The sequence below is a fragment of the Taudactylus pleione genome, unplaced genomic scaffold (assembly GCF_031769625.1).
Source record: "Taudactylus pleione unplaced genomic scaffold, aTauple2 ptg000241l, whole genome shotgun sequence".
Taxonomy (NCBI): domain Eukaryota; kingdom Metazoa; phylum Chordata; class Amphibia; order Anura; family Myobatrachidae; genus Taudactylus; species Taudactylus pleione.
This window is the reverse complement of record NW_028284643.1, coordinates 1,064,238-1,087,559: the sequence shown is the minus strand read 5'-3', so window position 1 is coordinate 1,087,559 and position 23,322 is coordinate 1,064,238. Positions and strand designations below refer to the sequence as shown.

Here is a 23,322-nt window from a genome sequence, read left to right as displayed (position 1 = left end):
CGATGCCACTGAGGGGTAGGCAGTACAGGCAGTTGACATTGGTGCCGCAAAGCTCTGGGGAGCTAGAGGAGCACTAAATAAAAGCACTAGCAACATTCAGCAAAGAATGCCCCATCCAACCAGACCAAGACCCCATGCAGCCCTAGGCAACTTTTTGGTTTGGCTCCCATTAACCCTCTATCAAAAAAAACATCAAAAACTGTCAGGATAATCTGGGCCACGCAGTGCCCGCTGGTCCCTGGCACGATCCTAGGCTTCCTAATGTGTGATCTGGATGTGCATCCACCCAGTAGTGACAATCAGAGGGAGCAACATATTGCACCCGTCAGCCATGCACTATAAATGGGTGTAATCCTGCTGAAATAGGTGGAAAAGGAAGAAACAACCCTATTTGCGCCAGGCGACTGTAACTTTACAGGGAAATAGCCATTACGGACTCTTAAAGGTTAATGTAATTTAAGAAGTCCAGTGTGCATATTATATATTGATTAATGCATATTTTTATTATAATCCTGCATTGACTTTATGTATTAATTTAATTATTATTATTATTTATAATAATTATAATAATAATAATAATCAGGGCCGGCGCTTCCACTAGGCAGCTGCCTAAGGGCACCGGGACCTGATGGGCAGCCAGCTGAGGCTGCCTTTGAGAGGGGACACAGTCTTGCCTCTCTCCTGGAAGCCACTCATGCCGGCTGAGACATGGGAAAACCTGCCTTCCCGGTGGGCACCTCTCTACACCCGCTTCCACCCCCCCATGACTACACAACATACTGGGCAAAGAGCAGAGAAGAGAGGGTGGAACATCAGTGTGTGGAGCAAATAGCAGAGCGCTGGCGCTTCACACTCTCCACCCCAGGCGTGACATCACCCATCATCGCGCTCTACCTGTCCTGTGACTGTCCTGTGCGCACCTCCAGCCCTGTGCACCGCCCGCCATCTGCTGTTCCCAGGTGATGAGCGGGTGTGCGGGGTGGAGCGCTGCCCCGGAGCCTGTCTTGCTGCCGGCAGTGGCCGGGGCTGAGCCCAGCAGGTGTAACGACGTGTTGCTGTGGCTGCCGCTGGGGAGAGGGCAGCAGCAGCACCATGTGGTCAGCTTCCCTGGAGAAGTGCAGATGTTGTGGTGGTGGTGGGTTCCTGGCTGGGCACTGGCTGGCTTCAGCCTGGGTTACTGGCCGGCATCATCCCGGGTAACAGGCTGGCTCTGACCTGGCAGGTCTACGTGGGCTGTGAATCGAATTCTGCTGGCCTCTGCGATCGTCCTGCCAGTGCATTGGTCATCATCCTGTAAATGTGTGCCATGGCACAGAGCACCGCAGGGCAGGGGGCGCTGTTTGGGTCTGTAAATTTTTTGTTTATTATAAGAAATACATTGGTTTATTGCTTCTAACCCTTAACAACCTTGTATAGCTTACTTAACTTAAACTAATAAATAACGACACAGACAACAAGAGCTTGGCTAAAAGGTCACAGCTTTTATTTATAATTAATTAACCTAACCAGGGTGGCAAAGAGACGCTGCAGGCTCAGTTCTAGCTTTTACTTTGCTCAAAATACTCGGGGAACGACTGACACGTCCCCCCTCAAGACGCACTAACGCTGCGAGGGTCCCACTTCCCTCCTGGGCCAATCCGAGACGCTTCCATACAAAAAGCGCCCGGGTCCCCCCTTGCGGAGCAGGACAAATTCGCCAGGTTCATGGAGGGCAAGTGCCCCCACAACGTATCTTACGCCACATAAAGCCACTGAGCTGCAGCGTACTCCCGCCATGCTGCGCCTCCCCTGAATTGGGAAGAAAAAGTTAGTATGACACAACATAAACAGTAACGGGTGGGATGGTGGGTTTCAAAGATCCAGGAACCAAGAGGCTGTCCATGCTCACACAAGCCAATATATACTGATCATCTGACCACTCCCTCAAGCAATATCATTGGCTCACCCAAACAGCTGACCAGACAGCCTTATAATCTGCCCAGCAACAAGGCTGTCATCAACAGCCATACAGCAAAAAACATAGTATTCTTAGTTATACTCACGCTTATCCCACCTTTGTATACTATTCTCACTTGTAGCTTCCTCTTCTTTTATCCCCGGCATCTCCTGGCCTCTCCTATCTCTTCCCTGGCCCTTCCCCATAAGGCCATTCCCCTTTTTTAGGTGCATTATGTCCCTTTGAAAATGGTGGGGTAGCATGAATTTATGCCAAGGCGGCAGTATACCCACCGGCTGCGGTACCAGCAAATGTTGCATTTAGTTGGAGGGAGGGGGGGGGGCAATGTGTTGTTGTCTGTGTACTGAGCTCGTGATAGAACATTCGACTGGTCACTATGAATAAATGTGTCCTGCTGAATACTTACAGTAATAAATAGAAGTAGAGTAATTGGTAAATTGCAGTAAAACACATTTGGCGATATATATTGTTGGGTAGTATCAGCCCCTTTACAGCAGACAATGAGTCACCGTATATATCCCAGAGTAATTATAGACGGTGCAATGTCCAAGCCGCTGGAACATTTGGTCTCAATCACTACATGAGCGGAGGACACGGAGCAGCTGAAACCAATGTGTCACTTCCAGAAATAAAATAAACAGAGTATCAGACACCAGGCTTCAGGCTTAGCGTTGTCTTTGGTTCAGGAGCTTTATAAGCTGCTGCTGCTGTTCTTTGTACAGATTGGCAGGAAGCTCGGCGAGTAATTATCAGTTACTTATATAATGCAGCATATTCCCTTGTGCTTTACAATTGGAAACAAACAGTAATAAAACATGACTGGGTAATAGCAGACAGACATAGAGGCAGGGGTGTTTCTAGAGAGGAGGGGGCCCGTGCGCAGTCTCCGACATGGGCCCCCTTCTCTCCGTCCAAAGGCCGGCTGCGCACTGAGTGCCGCACTTATGGACTCTGGGCACTAGAGTGTGCCCAGAGTCTATAGCGCATGCGCAGGTCACCGGGGAAATGGCCGCGGCGGCCATTTTCCAGCCGTTTTTACAGGACCAGGGTGTACGGTGCGGGCCCCTCTGGACCCAGGGGCCGTTGAGCCCCGCACACCCTGTACCCATTATAAATATGCCCCTGCATAGAGGTATAAGGGCCCTGCTCGCAGCCTTACACTCTAAAGGGAAATTGGAGTGTGATACACAAAGATAGATGTTACCTATCGCCAGAGCCGTGACTAGACTTTTTGGTGCCCTGTGTCAGAAAGAGCATTGGTGCCCCCCTCATTTTTCAAAGGGACATAATGCACCCAAAAAAGGGCCATGGCTTCATGGGGAAGGGCCAGGGAAGAGATAGGAGAGGCCAGGAGATGCTGGGGCCAGGGAAGACATAGGAGAGGCCAGGAGATGCTGGGGATGAAATAAGAGGAAGCTACAAGTGAGAATGATAATAAACAGAAATTTGACAGACCCAAACAGCGCCCCCTGCCCTGTGGTGCCCTGTGCCATGGCACCGGCCGCACTACCCTAGCTACGGCCCTGCCTATCGCATAATGGTCTAGCCAGTTTGCAGAGGTGGGCTGTATAACTCAGTCACACACTGTCACAATCCTGGCTAGTTTTTACCTTTTGTGACTTACCTCTGCCAGCTGCTCCATGGATCTGTGTTTGTAATTCTCCTGGGACATCTGCTCTGGCTGAATCATGCTGGCTGTTACATCTCTGTGTGTGCAGAACTCTCATCTCTCCACACTGATTAAACACCTGGACCCTTCTCTGTCTGTGAGCATTGCTAGTCTTAATTGGAATCACAGGTGTGGTCCTGATTCACTGAGCTGCAGAGATGAATACTCCTTTTGCATGCTGTGTCTTGCTCCACTCTGAATGCCACTACCAGACCACCTGTCTGCATCCACCAATCGCTGCCAGACTCTTGGTATATAGATCCTCCTCTAATAGCACTCAGTGCTTGAACATCGTGTTACGTTCCGTGGTGTACTGCTTGTGCTATAGCTGTACCTCTGTGTGCCAGTATGTCCCAGGCTCCTGCTGGTTCCTAGACCAGTGCTATCCGTAAGCCTGCTGCGTTCAGCTATCCACGCTACCAGACTCTCACCTACGGCTCCCAGGCCGCTCCACGTAGCTTCCACGCTGCCAGCTTCTCCACACGGCTCCTAGGCCGCACCAAGTAGCTTCCACGCTACCATCTCTCACCCACGGTTCCCAGGCCGCACCAAGTAGCTTTCACGCTACCATCTCTCACCCACGGCTCCCAGGCCGCACCAAGTAGCTTCCACGCTACCAGAGTCTACCCACGGCTATCCAGCCACTCCACGTAGCCACTCAGCTACCAGCGTCTACCTACGGCTATCCAGCCGCTCCACGTAGCCACTCAGCTACCAGCGTCTACCCACGGCTATCCAGCCACTCCATGTAGCCACTCAGCTACCAGCATCTACCCACGGCTATCCAGCCGCTCCACGTAGCCACTCAGCTACCAGCGTCTACCCACAGCTATCCAGCCGCTCCACGTAGCCACTCAGCTACCAGCGTCTACCCACGGCTATCCAGCCGCTCCATGTAGCCACCCAGCTACCAGCGTCTACCCACGGCTATCCAGCCGCTCCACGTAGCCACTCAGCTACCAGCATCTGCCCGCGGCTATCCAGCCGCTCCACGTAGCCACCCAGCTACCAGTGTCTACTCACGGCTATCCAGCCGCTCCACGTAGCCACCCAGCTACCAACGTCTACCCACGGCTATCCAGCCGCTCCACGTAGCTACCTAGCTACCGGCATCTACCCACGGCTATCCAGCTGCTCCACGTAGCCCCCCAGCTACCAGCGTCTACCCACGGCTAATCGGCCGCTCCACGTAGCCATCCAGATACCAGTCTTCCTGCCGGTCCCAGTCCGGTTCCTCCAAGTCCACTCACCTCACGGCTCATTAGCTGCACCAAGTAGTTCCGTGCTACCATCCATCTGCAAGCTCATCTACTGGTATCCCGACCAGCTCAGTCAGCCTACCTGCCGGTCCCAGTCCGGTCCCTCCAAGTTCCTTCTGGTCTCATTCCAACGTCTCCAGTTTCCAGTTCCAGTCACTCATCACCAAAGGCAGTTCTCACTGCTACCCACTTCTTATAATAAAGAGCTATTCATGTTAACCATGGTTCCAGTCCAGCCGGCCTCCAGTGATTCCAGCTCATCACCTGATACAGGTAACCCGCTAGCACCAACTGTGACAGTATGTTCAAGCCTAACGATGGTAGCGGATCAAGCACTTAATCCTGGATCAAGTGCTTTCCGTAACCTAATCACTCATTTGGATTCACAGGAGACGGTACAGCATCAAGTACTACAGCTTCTGCAAATTCTGACTAACCGGCTAGATGATACCCAAATCTTACCTGAACCCCTAACTACTTTCCATCAACTGCTGGAACAGCTACAGGCTCTGCTCAGTAAAATCTTTCAGATCCTTCCTGAATTTCTTAGAGCTACCTCTGTCTCAACTAAAAACTCTGTCTGGGAATCTCTAAGAACCAAAGATTCTTCCATGCCAAGTAAAGTGAGACATCAAAGTTACCCATGCTCCAAGCTCTCTGTGGCTGAACGCCAGCGGCGTAAAGATTTACATCTCTGTCGCTATTGTGGAGCTTCTGACCACTTTATCAAAGACTGTTCCCTTTGCAATTCCAGCAGTGGTTCTAGGTGTCAACGTCTCAGTGCCCGTTCTGGTCCTGTCCCAGATTCTGCCTGTTCCGGTCCCAGCCCGGTTTCTGCCTGTTCCGGTCCCGTCCCGGATTCTGCCTGTTCCGGTCCTGTCCCGGATTCTGCCTGTTCCGGTCCCGTCTCGGATTCTGCCTGTTCCGGTCCTAGCCCGGATTCTGCCTCTTCCAGTCCCAGCCCGGATTCTGCCTGTTCCGGTCCCAGCCCGGATTCTGCCTGTTCCGGTCCCAGCCCGGATTCTGCCTGTTCCGGTCCCATCCCGGATTCTGCCTGTTCTGGCCCCGTCCCGGATTCTGCCTGTTCCGGTCCTGTCCCGGATTCTGCCTGTTCCGGTCCTAGCCCGGATTCTGCCTGTTCCGGTCCCAGCCTGGATTTTGCCCGTTCCGGTCCCAACCCGGATTCTGCCTGCTCTGGTAGGGGACTTCAGTTGGCTACCCCAGGAGGGTCCTCAAGTCTCGTAACCCAAGAAGGGGTTTTGAGTCACTCACCCCAGGAGGAAGTCTCTGTCCTCGCATCCCAAAAGGGGGGTTCATGTTCCATACCCCAAAAGGAAAAGTCGAGTCAGCTTCCCCAGAAGGGGATTTTGGGTCCCATACTCCAACAAGGAGTGTCAAGTTCTGTACTCCAGGAGGGGACCTTAAGTCTCTCACCCCAGGAGAGGGTTACAAGTCTCACACCCCAAGAGGGGGGCCCAAGTTTCGTACCCCAAGAGGGGGTCCCAAGTCTCACAAAACAAGAGGGGGTCCCAAGTCTCGCACCCCAAGAGGGGGTCCCAAGTCTCGCACCCCAAGAGGGGGTCCCAAGTCTCGCACCCCAGGAGGGGGTTTCAAGTCTCGCACCCCAAGAGGAGGTCCCAAGTCTCATGCCCCAAGAGGGGGTCTCAAGTCTCGCACCCCAAGAGGGGTTCCCAAGTCTCGCACCTCAAGAGGGGGTCCCAAGTCTCACACCCCAAGAGGAGGTCCCAAGTCTCATGCCCCAAGAGGGGGTTTCAAGTCCCGTCCTCCAGGAGCAGATTTCAAGTTCCACACTCTTGGTGGAAATTTACACTGTCCTGTCTATGAAAGAACATCTATTAAGTTCGGCTGAATCATCTAATCATCATGTTAAAGAATTTCTAAGTGGTTCCTTCTCAGTTCCTGAAAAGAATGCGGTAGCTCAGGATGATATAGTGTCCATGACCTTTGATGATGATCTGTCCCAGTACACCGTATTGCTTAAGCATTATGATGCCCTAATGAGAACCAATCCTACCTGTGGTATTACTCCCACCAACATCGTCAAGTTTCTTTTTATGCACTTTAGAGGTAAAGCCTTGGAGTGGGCTAACCCACTCATTGAGTCCAAGGATCCAATTCTACAAGACGTAATTGCCTTCAGTACAGCCCTTCTTAAAGAATTCGCTCCTATATCTCCATCTCCAGATACCCGTTCTGATAAATATTCTAGAGTTATTTCAGCACCTTCAGATATTAAACTCGCATACCCCGCTGTTCTCCCTTCTCAAAATCATATGGTACAGGATCAATCAGTCCGAAAGAAGAAGACTCAAAGAACTTTTAGAGACCAACAACATGATACCATGAGAGTTGGTTGGGTTTCCCTCTGCCCATCTCCGGAGTCCTCTAGGTTTCCAAGTCATGTTAACTCCTCTTATCTTCCTTTGGACATGGATTCTGATTCTGAATTCGATCCTGTGCATGACAATACTCCTTTCCTCGACAACCATTTGGTATCAGACCATGTTCTTCCTAGTCATACGTTCTCCCAAGAATTACCTGTAAAAACTACTTTACTGAAAAAGGAAAATTCTTCAGCTACTCTCCTTAACACTATGCAAATTCCTCTAGGAACAGAGAGATGCTTGAAGGGATTAACCTTTGTGATCGTGGGATATTTTGAGTCCATAGAAAAGGAGGAAGCCAAGTTGTTAATTGAGAGTTACGGAGGTAAAGTTTCCGAGAAGATATGCAGTAAAATCGATTATCTCGTTATGGGTCGTTTCGGTGGAAAAACCAAGCGAGAGAAAGCAAAGAGTCTTGGGGTCAAGGTTATTAAGGAAGATGGCTTGTTTAAGTTGATTGACATTATGCTCTCCAAGGAAAGATTTTTTGAGCAAATTACCTCAGGAAACAATTTTCCAAGCACCTTCTAGAGTTCTCAAAGTTTCAAGTTCTTGAAGATATCGGACAGGCTCAGCCAAGTTTTTTAGAAATTTTCCAAGTTGTCCTGGTGTTTCGAGTCTTTTGGAAGCTTTCTTGTATTTCTGAAGGAAGTTTTGCCTGGGTGTTCGGAGTCCACCCTTGAAGAGGGGGGTACTGTCACAATCCTGGCTAGTTTTTACCTTTTGTGACTTACCTCTGCCAGCTGCTCCATGGATCTGTGTTTGTAATTCTCTTGGGACATCTGCTCTGGCTGAATCATGCTGGCTGTTACATCTCTGTGTGTGCAGAACTCTCATCTCTCCACACTGATTAAACACCTGGACCCTGCTCTGTCTGTGAGCATTGCTAGTCTTAATTGGAATCACAGGTGTGGTCCTGATTCTCTGAGCTGCAGAGATGAATACTACTTTTGCATGCTGTGTCTTGCTCCACTCTGAATGCCACTACCAGACCACCTGTCTGCATCCACCAATCGCTGCCAGACTCTTGGTATATAGATCCTCCTCTAATAGCACTCAGTGCTTGAACATCGTGTTACGTTCCGTGGTGTACTGATTGTGCTATAGCTGTACCTCTGTGTGCCAGTATGTCCCAGGCTCCTGCTGGTTCCTAGACCAGTGCTATCCGTAAGCCTGCTGCGTTCAGCTATCCACGCTACCAGACTCTCACCTACGGCTCCCAGGCCGCTCCACGTAGCTTCCACGCTGCCAGCTTCTCCACACGGCTCCTAGGCTGCACCAAGTAGCTTCCATGCTACCATCCCTCACCCACGGTTCCCAGGCCGCACCAAGTAGCTTTCACGCTACCATCTCTCACCCACGGCTCCCAGGCCGCACCAAGTAGCTTCCACGCTACCAGAGTCTACCCACGGCTATCCAGCCGCTCCACGTAGCCACTCAGCTACCAGCGTCTACCTACGGCTATCCAGCTGCTCCACATAGCCACTCAGCTACCAGCGTCTACCCATGGCTATCCAGCCACTCCACGTAGCCACTCAGCTACCAGCGTCTACCCACGGCTATCCAGCCGCTCCACGTAGCCACCCAGCTACCAACGTCTACCCTCAGCTATCCAGCCGCTCCACGTAGCTACCCAGCTACCAGCGTCTACCCACGGCTATCCAGCCGCTCCATGTAGCCACTCAGCTACCAGCATCTACCCACGGCTATCCAGCCGCTCCACGTAGCCACTCAGCTACCAGCGTCTACCCACGGCTATCCAGCCGCTCCACGTAGCCACTCAGCTACCAGCGTCTACCCACGGCTATCCAGCCGCTCCATGTAGCCACCCAGCTACCAGCGTCTACCCACGGCTATCCAGCCGCTCCACGTAGCCACTCAGCTACCAGCGTCTGCCCACGGCTATCCAGCCGCTCCACGTAGCCACCCAGCTACCAGTGTCTACTCACGGCTATCCAGCCGCTCCACGTAGCCACCCAGCTACCAACGTCTACCCACGGCTATCCAGCCGCTCCACGTAGCTACCTAGCTACCGGCATCTACCCACGGCTATCCAGCCGCTCCACGTAGCCCCCCAGCTACCAGCGTCTACCCACGGCTAATCGGCCGCTCCACGTAGCCATCCAGATACCAGTCTTCCTGCCGGTCCCAGTCCGGTTCCTCCAAGTCCACTCACCTCACGGCTCATTAGCTGCACCAAGTAGTTCCGTGCTACCATCCATCTGCAAGCTCATCTACTGGTATCCCGACCAGCTCAGTCAGCCTACCTGCCGGTCCCAGTCCGGTCCCTCCAAGTTCCTTCTGGTCTCATTCCAACGTCTCCAGTTTCCAGTTCCAGTCACTCATCACCAAAGGCAGTTCTCACTGCTACCCACTTCTTATAATAAAGAGCTATTCATGTTAACCATGGTTCCAGTCCAGCCGGCCTCCAGTGATTCCAGCTCATCACCTGATACAGGTAACCCGCTAGCACCAACTGTGACACACAGAGGATGTGAAAGTGAAGTACGAGAAATTATTGAGGTTATGTGTGTGCTGTATAGAGGGGATGTAATTGGGTAGGATAGCTTATGGAGGTTATGTGTGTGCTGTATAGTGGGGATGTAATTGGGTAGGATAGCTTATGGAGGATATGTGTGGGCTGTATAGAGGGGATGTAATTGGGTAGGATAGCTTATGGAGGATATGTGTGTGCTGTATAGAGGGGATGTAATAGGGTAGGATAGCTTATGGAGGTTATGTGTGTGTTGTAGAGGGGATGTAATTGGGTAGGATAGCTTATGGAGGTTATGTGTGTGCTGTATAATGGGGATGTAGTTGGGTAGGATAGCTTATGGAGGATATGTGTGGGCTGTATAAAGGGGATGTAATTGGGTAGGATAGCTTATGGAGGATATGTGTGTGCTGTATAGTGGGGATGTAATTGGGTAGGATAGCTTATGGAGGCTATATGTGGGCTGTATATAGGGATGTAATTGGGTAGGATAGCTTATGGAGGATATGTGTGTGCTGTATAGAGGGGATGTAATTGGGTAGGATAGCTTATGGAGGTTATGTGTGTGCTGTATAGTGGGGATGTAATTGGGTAGGATAGCTTATGGAAGTTATGTGTATGCTGTATAGAGGGGATGCAATTGGGTAGGATAGCTTATGGAAGTTATGTGTGGGTTGTATAGAGGGGATGTAATTGGGTAGGATAGCTTATGGAGAATATGTGTGGGCTGTATATAGGGGATGTAATTGGGTAGGATAGCTTATGGAGGTTATGTGTGTACTGTATAGAGGGGATGTAATTGGGTAGGATCGTTTATGGAGGATATGTATGTGCTGTATAGAGGGGATGTAACTGGGTAGGATAGCTTATGGAGGATATGTGTGTGCTGTATAAAGGGGATGTATTTGGGTAGGATAGCTTATGGAGGATATGTGTGTGCTGTATAGTGGGGATGTAATTGGGTAGGATAGCTTATGGAAGTTATGTGTGGGCTGTATAGAGGGGATGTAATTGGGTAGGATAGCTTATGGAGAATATGTGTGGGCTGTATATAGGGGATGCAATTGGGTAGGATAGCTTATGGAGGATATGTGTGTGCTGTATAGAGGGGATGTAATTGGGTAGGATAGCTTATGGAGGATATGTGTGTGCTGTATAGTGGGGATGTAATTGGGTAGGATAGCTTATGGAGGTTATGTGTGGGCTGTATATAGGGATGTAATTGGGTGGGATAGCTTATGGAGGATATGTGTGTGCTGTATAGAGGGGATGTAATTGGGTAGGATAGCTTATGGAGGATATGTGTGTGCTGTATAGTGGGGATGTAATTGGGTAGGATAGCTTATGGAAGTTATGTGTATGCTGTATAGAGGGGATGCATTTGGGTGGGATAGCTTATGGAGGATATGTGTGTGCTGTATAGAGGGGATGTAATTGGGTAGGATAGCTTATGGAGGATATGTGTGTGCTGTATAGTGGGGATGTAATTGGGTAGGATAGCTTATGGAGGTTGTGTGTGCTGTATAGAGGAGATGTAATTGGGTAGAATAGCTTATGGAGGATATGTGTGTGTGCTGCATAGAGGGGATGTAATTGGGTAGGATAGCTTATGGAGGATATGTGTGTGCTGTACAGTGGGGATGTAATTGGGTAGGATAGCTTATGGAGGATATGTGTGTGCTGTATAGAGGGGATGTAATTGGGTAGAATAGCTTATGGAGGATATGTGTGTGTGCTGCATAGAGGGGATGTAATTGGGTAGGATAGCTTATGGAGGATATGTGTGTGCTGTACAGTGGGGATGTAATTGGGTAGGATAGCTTATGGAGGTTATGTGTGTACTGTATAGAGGGGATGTAATTGGGTAGGATAGTTTATGGAGGATATTCGTGTGCTGTATAGAGGGGATGTAACTGGGTAGGATAGCTTATGGAGGATATGTGTGTGCTGTATAGATGGGAAGTAATTGGGTAGGATAGCTTATGGAGGATATGTGTGTGCTGTATAAAGGGGATGTAATTGGGTAGGATAGCTTATGGAGGATATGTGTGGGCTGTATATAGGGATGTAATTGGGTGGGATAGCTTATGGAGGATATTTGTGTGCTGTATAGAGGGGATGTAATTGGGTAGGATAGCTTATGGAGGATATGTGTGGGCTGTATAGAGGGGATGTAATTGGGTAGGATAGCTTATGGAGGATATGTGTGGGCTGTATATAGGGATGTAATTGGGTGGGATAGCTTATGGAGGTTATGTGTGTGCTGTATAGTGGGGATGTAATTGGGTAGGATAGCTTATGGAGGTTATGTGTGTGCTGTATAGAGAGAATGTAATTGGTTTGGATAGCTTATGGAGGTTATGTGTGGACTGTATAGTAGGGGTGTAATTGGGTAGGATAGCTGATGGAGGTTATGTGTGGACTGTATATTGGAGATGTAGTGGGTAGGATAGCCTATGGCGGTTATGTGGATGGTTCTGGGATTGATAGATGGTCTGAAGAGATGAGTTTTCAGGGAACGCTTGAAGGTTTGGAGACTAGAGCAAAGTCTTATTGTGCGTGGGAGAGCATTCCAGAGTGGGTGCAGCCCGAATACAGTCCTGTAACCATGAATGGTAACATGTCTTGCGGGAGGAAGAGAGATGGAGATCTTTTGCTGAACGGAGAGGTTGGGTTGGGAAATATTGTGAGATAAGTGAAGAGATGTATGTTGGTGTCCTTTAGTTAATGGCATTATGTGTAAGTAAAAGTATGTTATATTTAATACGGTAAAAGACAGGCAACCAATAGACTGACGATGAATGTTTAGGGGGGAGATTATTAATCAGGCAGCCACATTACCTGATTGCCTAGGAAAGCACAATAGAAAGGGCGCCGTACAGGAAAATCTTTAGGTGCTCTTCCTTACTACTTGGTATTTACCAGTCACAGATGTTTTTCATAAAGTCAGAGGGGATATAAAGCAATATCCCATGGGAAAAAAAAATTATTCTAGAAAAGTATCATCAATTAGGCGGCAACATGTCACTCACAAACCACTTTCTGGCCTCTCATCTGGACGTCTTCCCTGACACCTGCGATTCTGTGAGTGACGATCGCGGTGAGCGACTCCACCAGGACAGTCAGCTGACTACTGTTGGACAGTGACAAGAGATGCCCCAGACGAGGAGTACAAGTGACAAGCAAAGAGAAAGCGCTCTCATGCAGAGGCCACTATGTCCTGTAGAGGGTACTTTCCATTGTTGTAGTATGTTGTTTAGGTTTTGTGTTCTTATTCGCCAGTGACTGCATTGAAACAACTGTAATTTATGTTGTAGCAAGAAAATATCAAGTTTATTTTAAAATTAATTTTTTTTTCTACGATTATATTACTGAAGTACATATAGCGCAAATAGTGTAGCTCACGAATTAGCGCTAATAAAACAAATTGTGAAGTCATACAGTATTTGTTTTTCTTGACCTCAAATTAGTAAATTGTGACTATTTTTAGAAAGGAAACGAATTAAAAAGTTGGGTTTATTTCTTGTACAGTGTAATAGATCTGCTCGTGGTATTAGCCAATAGCTGCCCACACAGGGTAAACGAGGTCCCAGTCCTGATGGGACAGAGGAGTTCTCTGCGATCAGAAATGAGTAACAGATGTTTGACACTGATTTACGCTTCTGTAGCTGCCGAACGCAGAGTTTCCTTCCTGTTGTGCTAAAGTGCTGCAATGTGTTCACACGTGGGAAACAGAAGACAATTGAGAACTTCAGACAGAAGCGTAAGCATTATGCAATAGAGATGCATCCCTAAACACGTTTCTGCACAATATCAAACAATGGCCCTCATTCAGAGCCACTCGCTAGCGGCAGTACGCTCGTTCCGAGCGATGTTCGCACATCTGCGCATGCGTACGGTTTTTAGTACGCATGCGCGAACCAGTCAGTGCGGCCGAAAATCATTTGTACGCAATATAGCGAGTGCCTGCTATTTTGAGTGACAGAATGAGGCGTATGTGGGTGGTAACAGGGGAAGGTGCTTGAAAACGGGGAGTGGAGATCCGATCGCAGGCGTGCTTAAAGGTCAAAACGGGCGTTTTAAGGGAGTGCATAATTAATACAGCAGCGTCATTGACCACGTCACCTGGTTTTTTTTAACTCAGAACTGCTCGCAAAATAGCGGTTGAAAAAACCAACCACAAGAATAGCGAGCAGTTCATACGCTGTACGATGTACTCGATTAATCTAATAAATAGCGGACATGACGTATGGTGCGAGCGGCCAGGGGGCGTTTTTATCAAATAAACGAGCGTATGTTTTGCACGCTCGTTCAGACTTAGAGGTGTGAACAGACTGCAATGTGCGAACGGATCATTTGCATAGCCACCCCTTGTTTTTGAACGAACTAACGCAAATAGCGTACGGCTCTGAATGAGGGCCAATGTCCAGTTTATAAAGTGCCCACTCAGAGCATTCTTCTGTAAGAGTCACAGGTCGTATGCACAGTACCTCAAGGTCAAGTGTAGTATAGTAAACTAGATTCTTATTATTAGCAGTAAGGCGTCTATTTACCATTGTTCTCCAAATGTTATTTTATATAAATATATGTGATACCCACTTAAGGTGAGGATACTGGTGGTGTGGTATGGGTGCAAGCTGGAGTTACGTCTCTGATGGAAGGACCTTCTGACATAGGCTTATTTATAATGGGTGCAGGGTGTGCGGTGCCATGGCGCCATGCAGTGAAAGGAAAGAGACTTTGCTCTCTTCTGCGCATTTGCCATCTTCCTGAATATAACTATAAGAAGATGGCGCCACAGAGGAGGCAGGACCCGCTTGCTGGAACAAGGGAAGTATAATATGGATGCCCCAGGGGTCTGTGTGAACAAGGTAATATGTGGGGTTTGGGGGTGGGGTGTGGCTCAGAGGAGGGGGCCTTGCAGACAGATAAAGTGGAGAGATAAAGTACCAACCAATCAGCTCCTAACTGCCATTGTACAGGCCGTGTTCGAAAAGTGACCGGTCAAAGCTAATTGGGTGGTACTTTACCTCTCTCTCCAAGATTTGATAAATCTCCCCCAAAGTACCGACCAATCAGCTCCTAACTCTCATTATTCAAACTCATGGACATATAAATGGTTTTATGTTACCAATGTAGGTAAGAACAGCTCATCCATGCTTGGAAGCACAGGTCTCATCTACTCTCTCCCTCTCAGCTGCGCATCTCTATCTGCGTCACGCTGCTCAATGGCGTCACCCAGCAGCTCCAACTGTCACGCTGCTGACTGCTCTTTTTTTTTTTTTTTTTAATCAACTTTGTTTAAAATGGCATTGGCCTGGGATGTAGTCTGGAAGGCGACGGTCTAAATGCCGACCGCTGGCTTCCAGACTACTTAATCCCAGCGAGGGTTGAATGACAGGCGTCTAAAGGTAGAGGCCTGTCACTTTACCGACGCCGGGAGATCGGCGCCTGGCATCCCGAACGAAGTGATGCCGGGTGCCGCAGTGGACATCTGCGCGGGGGGGGGAGGGTTAGGTTTATATATATAAATAAATAATGGCATCGATCATCAATGTCACGCATGCCTGATGCTCCCCGATGACCATTGATATCAATCATTAGGGCTTAAAATAAGTACTGTTTCTCTATCGATGATTGATTTCCATCTGTCAATACGTTTTTTAATTTTGTCTGTCGTTGACGATAATTGAGGTTATGGAACACAGAGCTAAACATAAAAAAAGCTTGTTAACCAATCGAAATCGTCCATCGGCTATCTCTATACAAACGATTTTGATCATCGGTGTTTTAACAATGTTCAATGGTGGACTATCGATGTTCAGTAGTGCGATTTTAGGCAATAGCGGCAGATGTATTAAGCTCTGGAAAGTGACAAAGTGGAGAGTGATAAATGACCAGCCACTCATCTCCTAACTGTCATGTTACAGGCTTAGGGGCCTATTCATTAAACATAAAAATTCTCTGGAGATAATTAGCTTTAGAACTCGCATGGAGTTCTAGCTAATTATAGGTGGAATTCATCATTCCACCTCTCCATAAGTATCTATTCCGAAAAGCTGTCATTTTTGCGATGACATCTTTGCGGGAAATAGATACTTTTCCCTGCCTACACTACCTTATCACGTCTGGAAACAGTGCTGCGCATGCGCTGTTACATCTGTAAAACCAGCACATGCGTAGCACTGCCTACAGATGCGTTAAGTTTCGTACCCCCACCCGACCCCCACCCCACCCCCCACCCCCCTCAGCTCACCTTCCCCCCCCGACTTACCTGTCCGCGCAGCAGCCTCCGGCTCCGTCCTGCTGGTCTGACATGTGGTTTCCCAGCAGACCACATGACAGATTAGAAAAAAAAAACCTTTTTTTTTTTTGTCTAAACTTTCTTGTGCTCTGCTGGGGAGCACACATGTCCGACCAGCCTCCGGACAGAGCAGAGCGCCGGAGGGACTCGTCGGGGGACCTGCACACGTGGATACAGGCTTTTCACCTGCTATTCGCCACCTCACAGTGGCGAATAGTAACTGCATCAAATTCCGAAAATTAATAATTTTCGGAATTTGATGAATACCACAATTTCCACATCCCCATACTAATGTACTAATGTACTAATGTACTAATGTATGGGGAGTGTGGAAATTAACGCAGGGGAACTTAGCAAGGAGATATCTGTGATATCTCCTGTAAAAAGTGGCTACATGAATACCAAAATAACGTTATTTAAGGAAAATGTCCTTAAAAACGTTATTTTAGTGTTGATGAATAGGCCCTTGTGTTTGAAAAATGACAGGAGCTGATTGGTTGGTCATTTATCACTTTCCAGGGCTTAATACATCTGCCCCATAATCATATACAGTATATCTCAACATTATGAATGGTCTATATTTTGAACTTAGTTTTCTAATATCTATTCGGTATGTCGACTGTCAAGCTTTTTTGTCCATATCAATATTTGAAACAGTCTAAGGGGCCTATTCATTAAACGTAAAACTTCTCTGGAGATAATTAGCTTTAGAACTCTCATGGAGTTCTAGCTAATTACAGGTGGAATTCATCATTCCACCTCTCCATAAGTATCTATTCCGAAAAGCTGTCATTTTTGTTATGACAGCTTTTCGGGAAATAGATACTTTTCCCTGCCTACACTACCTTATCGCATCTGGAAACAGTGCTGTTACATCTGTAAAACCAGCGCATGCGTAGCACTGCCTACAGATGCGTTAAGTTTCGTACCCCCCCGATCCCCCCCTCACCCCTCACCCCCCTCCACTCACCCCCCCCCCCGACTTACCTGTCCGCGCAGCAGCCTCCGGCTCCGTCCTGCTTCTCTGTCATGTGATTTCCCAGCAGACCACATGACAAGATTAGAAAAAAAAAAAACTTTTTTTTTTTTGTCTAAACTTTCTTGTGCTCTGCTGGGGAACACACATGTCTGACCAGCCTCCGGAGCCTGAGGACGGAGCAGAGCGCCGGAGGAACTCGTCGGTGCCCTGCACGCGCGGATACAGGTAAGTTTCACCTGCTATTCGCCACCTCACAGTGGCGAATAGTAACTGCATCAAATTCCGAAAATTGATAATTTTCGGAATTTGATGAATACCATAATTTCCACATCCCCATACTAATGTACTAATGTATGGGGAGTGTGGAAATGAACACAGGGGAACTTAGCAAGGAGATATCTGTGATATCTCCTGTGCTAAGTGGCTACATGAATACCAAAATAACGTTATTTAAGGAAAATGTCCTTAAAAACGTTATTTTAGTGTTGGTGAATAGGCCCCATAATATTGATTGTCTGACTTTTGACCATGCCTAAGTTAGTCCCTGTTGACATTTTGATTGTCTATGTTTTGACAATGTTTTGGTGTCAATGTTTTGACTGTCGATATTATGCATCCAACCCGCCCAATGGAGTGAGGTTTGTCAGTCAGTTATTTTGTCTGGATAACTAAACTCACCCTGCACAGAATTGTTGGATGCACCACAAAATAAATCTCCCCGTGCTGCAAATGTAAGTGATGAAGAAAATCAAACCTCTGCTATTACAAAAATATATTGTGTGCAATAAGATCCGTATGATCTCCTACATCTTAGCTACAGCATAGATTTTACATTACAAAATATCAAGATCTAAATGATTTTTGTGCTACCAAATAAATATGCTGGGATTTACAGTAGTGTCACAATCAGCTTTGTGTATTACCAAATTACGAGTAAGGACCAGTAAGGGCCATTGTAATGGCCCAGTAAGGACCATTGTAATGGAACGAGTACACACACATTAATCATGAGCAGTCTGTGAAATAACTGTGTAATGTATAAAGAAATCACAGTCTTCCTGCTAGTCAGGGAACTTATTGATGTCATTTGTCTCAGGTACATACAATCCAATCATTTTGTTTCTGCTCAGACAGAGTAACCTCCCAATACGAGTATTAATGGGAATTCCTTGGCCTCCCAGTATCTGCACCTGTCGGCACTGTGTAATGACTATATACACCGTCCACAATGACGGGAGTACAGGGAACTGCTAAAACTAATATTGATTACAGCAGAAGACAAAGAAAATATCAATATTAAACAGTAACACAAAACACGTGTGAGTACTCAGCTGGGCACACTTACGCCGGTCCCATAACATGACACGCCAAAGTGACAATGACTTCATAAATTGTTACCCATAAAAATGACTTAATTGATGCTGATCTGCATATTATTGGAGCATAGTTACCACCTTATCCTCTGCATTATCTCCCATCATTTATCCCTGACCTGACGCGGTAACCAGCCCTTGCTGTCTGTTAGGAGGGGGTTAATGGAAGACAAATCTTTAACCCCAATGCAGTCACTTGAATTGACCTTTCAACAGAGCAGTCGACATCCAAAATACAACAGGCCGCGAAGGCTCCGTTTGCAGATGGCCATTGGGTTACGGGAACATGTACAGCTGGTGTCTGCCACATACCCAACTACATGTTTTACCAGCAAAAGAATAAATACAAATCAGATCATGATTTATTTAATGCTAATGGGTAAGTTGTCGTAGGGTCAGAGATTATCTTTCTGGACAAAAACACTTAGAGGTTTATGTATCTAGCAGTGAAAAGTGTGGAGAAGTTGTCCATAGCAACCAATCAGCTCCTACCTATTATTTTATAGACCGGGGAACGGGATGTACAAAATGGAAAATGCAGTAAAACCCCGTATTTCGGGGTTTTACCGCAATTTTGATTATGCACTAATGTGTGGCCGCCGGCTCTCCGATGCGGAGGGTAATGCCAGCTTTTGGGCTTATACCACATCGCGCTGGTATGAGGGATCCCTCCCAGCATTACCCACGGCCGCTGCGTCACTCTGCGCATGCGCAGATGAACTCCCAGGTCATAAACCCGGAAGTCTAGGGCGCAGCGCTGATCGCAAAGGACAGATCTTATCGGAAGAGCCGTCCTTTGCGGTACTGATGGCATATGCTAGTGTATATGCGATTAGTACGAATGCGATGTTTGGCGGTAAGGGGCAGCGTTAGTGCATCCCGCCCCGGATTTGATAAATGCTACTTCAAAGCTGATTGGTTGCTATGGGCAACATCTCCATTGGTCCACTTCTCCACGCTTTCCAATGCTTGATACATAAACCCCTTACAGAGCCTACAGGAATAATAAATCACTTTGTCATGTTGACAGAGAACAAAATCTTTGGAGCCTGATCACATAAACGGTTGTTTATTTCTATACAACTTACATAGTTTACTTAATAAACCTCATTTGCTAAAACAGATTAATGGTCAGAGTAAACAGGGATTTCATTAAAGAGAAGTGTTTATCATCATAAGGGTGCGGAGTACTTGTCTACTCTCCCGGGAATCTCTGTATTGTGTTCGCGATGACGCAAAAGCACAATCATGCCTCCCGCTGCGCCCCCAAACATGCATCAAGCCCGCTGCCATGCCCCCCCTCCCCTGCTGATTGTCAGCAACTATGGGGTGGGGACCACATTCTCTTTCCCCGTGGAAAGAAACATGGCCCTGCTCATGCTAAATTATTTGGTAACACACTGTAACTGGTCTATTTATGATAAGCATTAAGCAGTCACGATGGTACCAGAACCACAGCATTCTGGGAACTACACGATAGAACAGTTACAGTATTACCACTGATGCTACAGAATAAAGCCATTCACATTCCAACAATAACGTAAACTACAAGGGGTGAGGCCTCTGCAGAACCCTGAGGTGAAGGGGAACTATCAGAGCCGTAACTAGACTTTTTGGTGCACTGTGCCAGAGAGGGCATTGGCGTCCACCTCCCCTAATTTTCATCTAAGGACATAACACACGCACTCGAAAAAGGGCCATGGCTTCATGGGGAAGGGCCAGGGAAGAGATAGGGGAGGCCAGGAGATACTGGGGATAAATAGGGACATAATATAGTGCACCTGAGAGAGGGCCATGGCCTCATGGGGAAGGGCCAGGGAAGAGATAGGGGAGGCCAGGAGATGCTGGGGATAAATAGGGACATAATATAGTGCACCTGAGAGAGGGCCATGGCTTCATGGGGAAGGGCCAGGGAAGAGATAGGGGAGGCCAGGAGATGCTGGGGATAAATAGGGACATAATATAGTGCACCTGAGAGAGGGCCATGGCCTCTTTGGGAAGGGCCAGGGAAGAGATAGGGGAGGCCAGGAGATGCTGGGGTTAAATAGGGACATAATATAGTGCACCTGAGAGAGGGCCATGGCCTCATGGGGAAGGGCCAGGGAAGAGAGAGGGGAGGCCAGGAGATGCTGGGGATAAATACGGACATAATATAGAGCACCTGAGAGAGGGCCATGGTCTCATGGGGAAGGGCCAGGGAAGAGATAGGGGAGGCCAGGAGATGCTGGGGATAAATAGGGACATAATATAGAGCACCTGAGAGAGGGCCATGGCCTCATGGGGAAGGGCCAGGGAAGAGATAGGGGAGGCCAGGAGATGCTGGGAATAAATAGGGACATAATATAGTTCCCTGGCCTCATGGGGAAGGGCCAGGGAAGAGATAGGAGAGGCCAGGAGATGCTGGGGATAAATCGGAACATAATATAGTGCACCTGAGAGAGGGCCATGGCCTCATGGGAAAGGGCCAGGGAAGAGATAGGGGAGGCCAGGAGATGCTGGGGATAAAATAGGGACATAATATAGTGCACCTGAGAGAGGGCCATGGCCCATACATGCCTACTCTCCCGGGAATCGCGGGAGGCTCCCGATTTTTCGGGTAACCCCCCGCGATCCCGGAAGAGTAGGCATATCTCCCGCTTCCTAGTGAAGTGGGCAGGATGGGGAGATTTTACCTGAAATTATCGGGTCTGTCGGGAAGGGGCGGGGCTAAATTAGGCAAATCGTGACATTTAGCCCCGCCCCCTCCTCACGGACCCGTGAATCACGGGGGTTTCTGTAAAGGGGGCGGGCCTAATGCCGTCTATTGTCTGGCCCCGCCCCCCGAAGAGGATAGCAGCAGGTCCCCTCCTGCTGCTCCCGGAAAGCTGCCCAGCAAAGTAGGTAAATATGCCATGGCCTCATGGGGAAGGGCCAGGGAAGAGATAGGGGAGGCCAGGAGATGCTGGGGATAAATAGGGACATAATATAGTGCACCTGAGAGAGGGCCATGGCCTCATGGGGAATGGCCAGGGAAGAGATAGGGGAGGTCAGGAGATGCCGAGGATAACAGAAGAGGAAGCTACAAGTGAGAATGATAATAAACAGAAAAGTGACAGTCCCAGACAGTGCCCCCTGCCCTGCGGTGCCCTGTACCATGGTACTGGCCGCACTATCCTAGTTATGGCCCTGGGAACTATCACCCCCTCTTTGTGACCCCCCCTTGCTTCCTCTGTCACCACGCATACTCAGAAGAGGCAGGGTGGGGTGGAGGATGTCAGGAGTCTACAGCAAGATAGCCGGGTCCATACCCAAATCTTTCTAGGAGGCCTGGGGAAAGTCCCTTCAATTCTCCTGATTGAGCACAGATGAAAAAAAAAAAAATGGTTCTGAAACCGGGAACTCACAGGGAGCGGGATGCACTATTGCAGTTTTTGCAGTCAAACCTCAGAAACTGACATATTCAGAGGTTTGCCCGCTCCCCACATGTGTGATACATTCCGGGGCTTGGAATGCGGTGGTTAATACCACAAATACAATACTTTCTATCCTTTGTGATTTTTTCATGCAAACTGGCGTTATTTATACCGGTATGCATGGGAAGATTGGCGGGATGCATCACATGCAAAATGCGATGTGTCATGCGCCCCACCCAGAGTCTGATGAGGGAAGACCATTTATATAAGTTATGTCGGGCGAAAGAGGACAGCGTCATATACAATAGATTATAGCGCCACCATGAGGGCAAATTACTGTGATAAATAATAGACTGCGCAGTGGGCACCGCTATGTAATGCATTTTGAAGTAAGCATCAAGCAGACATAACAAAGCAGTGTTTCTATTGGATAAACAAGTCAACATATAACCATAGAACACAGAGAGAAGAACCTGTTGAACCAGGCAAATTTTGTATCTGTACATTTGAGCCCTGGGGGAAGATTCATCAAACCTTCAACAGAGGAAGAAATTACATAGTAAATAGAAGGCGCTTGCCTGTCAGACAATTATATTTATAAAACGTTGACATATTTTCACACGGCCAGTGAGACATAAATCACAAATATAACAATAAATCAATAAAATAAAAATATATGACTATTCAATACAACACTATACTGCAATTGCTAAAAAAACAACGTCCAATACTGCAAATAATCTGAACTACGACTACTTTTGTAGCACAATAAATATTGTTATTAAGCGGCATTCTATTCATGCAAAGCACTTGCAGCTGTCCCGCCTGGGAACAATTATTGTTAGAAGTTTTGTAGAACCAGAAATAAAAGTATTTCTGTAGTCATCCACTTGTGTATTTCCATTCAAATAGCAACTGCCCGGGTTAGTAAAGGGTTAATAAGCAGAAGGTTTCTACTGCAAGAAATAGTATTCCTCTAGTAATCCTGTATGAGTTTGCAATTAGCCAAATACCTTGGCAGAATGTTTCTATTAAAGTCAGCAGCGCTTTGCTCCGCCTCACTCCACACAAGCTGTTAGGAATGCTATATACCAGGAACTGCATTATAGGAGTCTCTTACCTCCCGACTGCTGGTGTCTCCTATAATGCAGTCATGCAATACTGCTCCAATTGTGGACAAGACAGATGCCATGGAGAATGGGATTATAACTCCAAAAGAAGATTCTCACCAGGTGGCAGTGTTACTACGCGTTTCTCCTCCTCGGCGGCTTCCTCAGAAGTTTAAAACCTTCTGCAGATGACAAGTGAAGGTTGCCCATAGCAATCAGATTCCAGCTATCATGTACCTAGTGCATTGCTATGAGACACTTGTCCTATGAGACACTTGTGAAATATCCCAGTAGTCCTTAAATCACCTGCTGTACCATTGTTGTACAGTAGGTGGCAGTGCTTATGAATGGCCCCTCAGGGTATAAATAACCTGCCTTGTC

The 23,322-nt window shown here is 47.8% G+C and overlaps 1 protein-coding gene across 2 annotated transcripts in view; it reads right to left on the bottom strand.

Moving 5' to 3' along the window:
• P2RY6 (pyrimidinergic receptor P2Y6) overlaps window positions 1-23,322 on the bottom strand; it is a 135,952-nt gene that overhangs the window by 54,418 nt on the left and 58,212 nt on the right. The window contains exon 1 of one of the 2 annotated variants that reach the window (XM_088479570.1): window positions 3,582-3,737. The exons of the other annotated variant lie outside the window; for it this stretch is intronic. The gene's annotated coding sequence lies outside the window, so the exon portion shown is untranslated. Of the gene's footprint in view, window positions 1-3,581; window positions 3,738-23,322 lie in introns of those variants that run through there. 2 annotated transcript variants of the gene reach the window in all.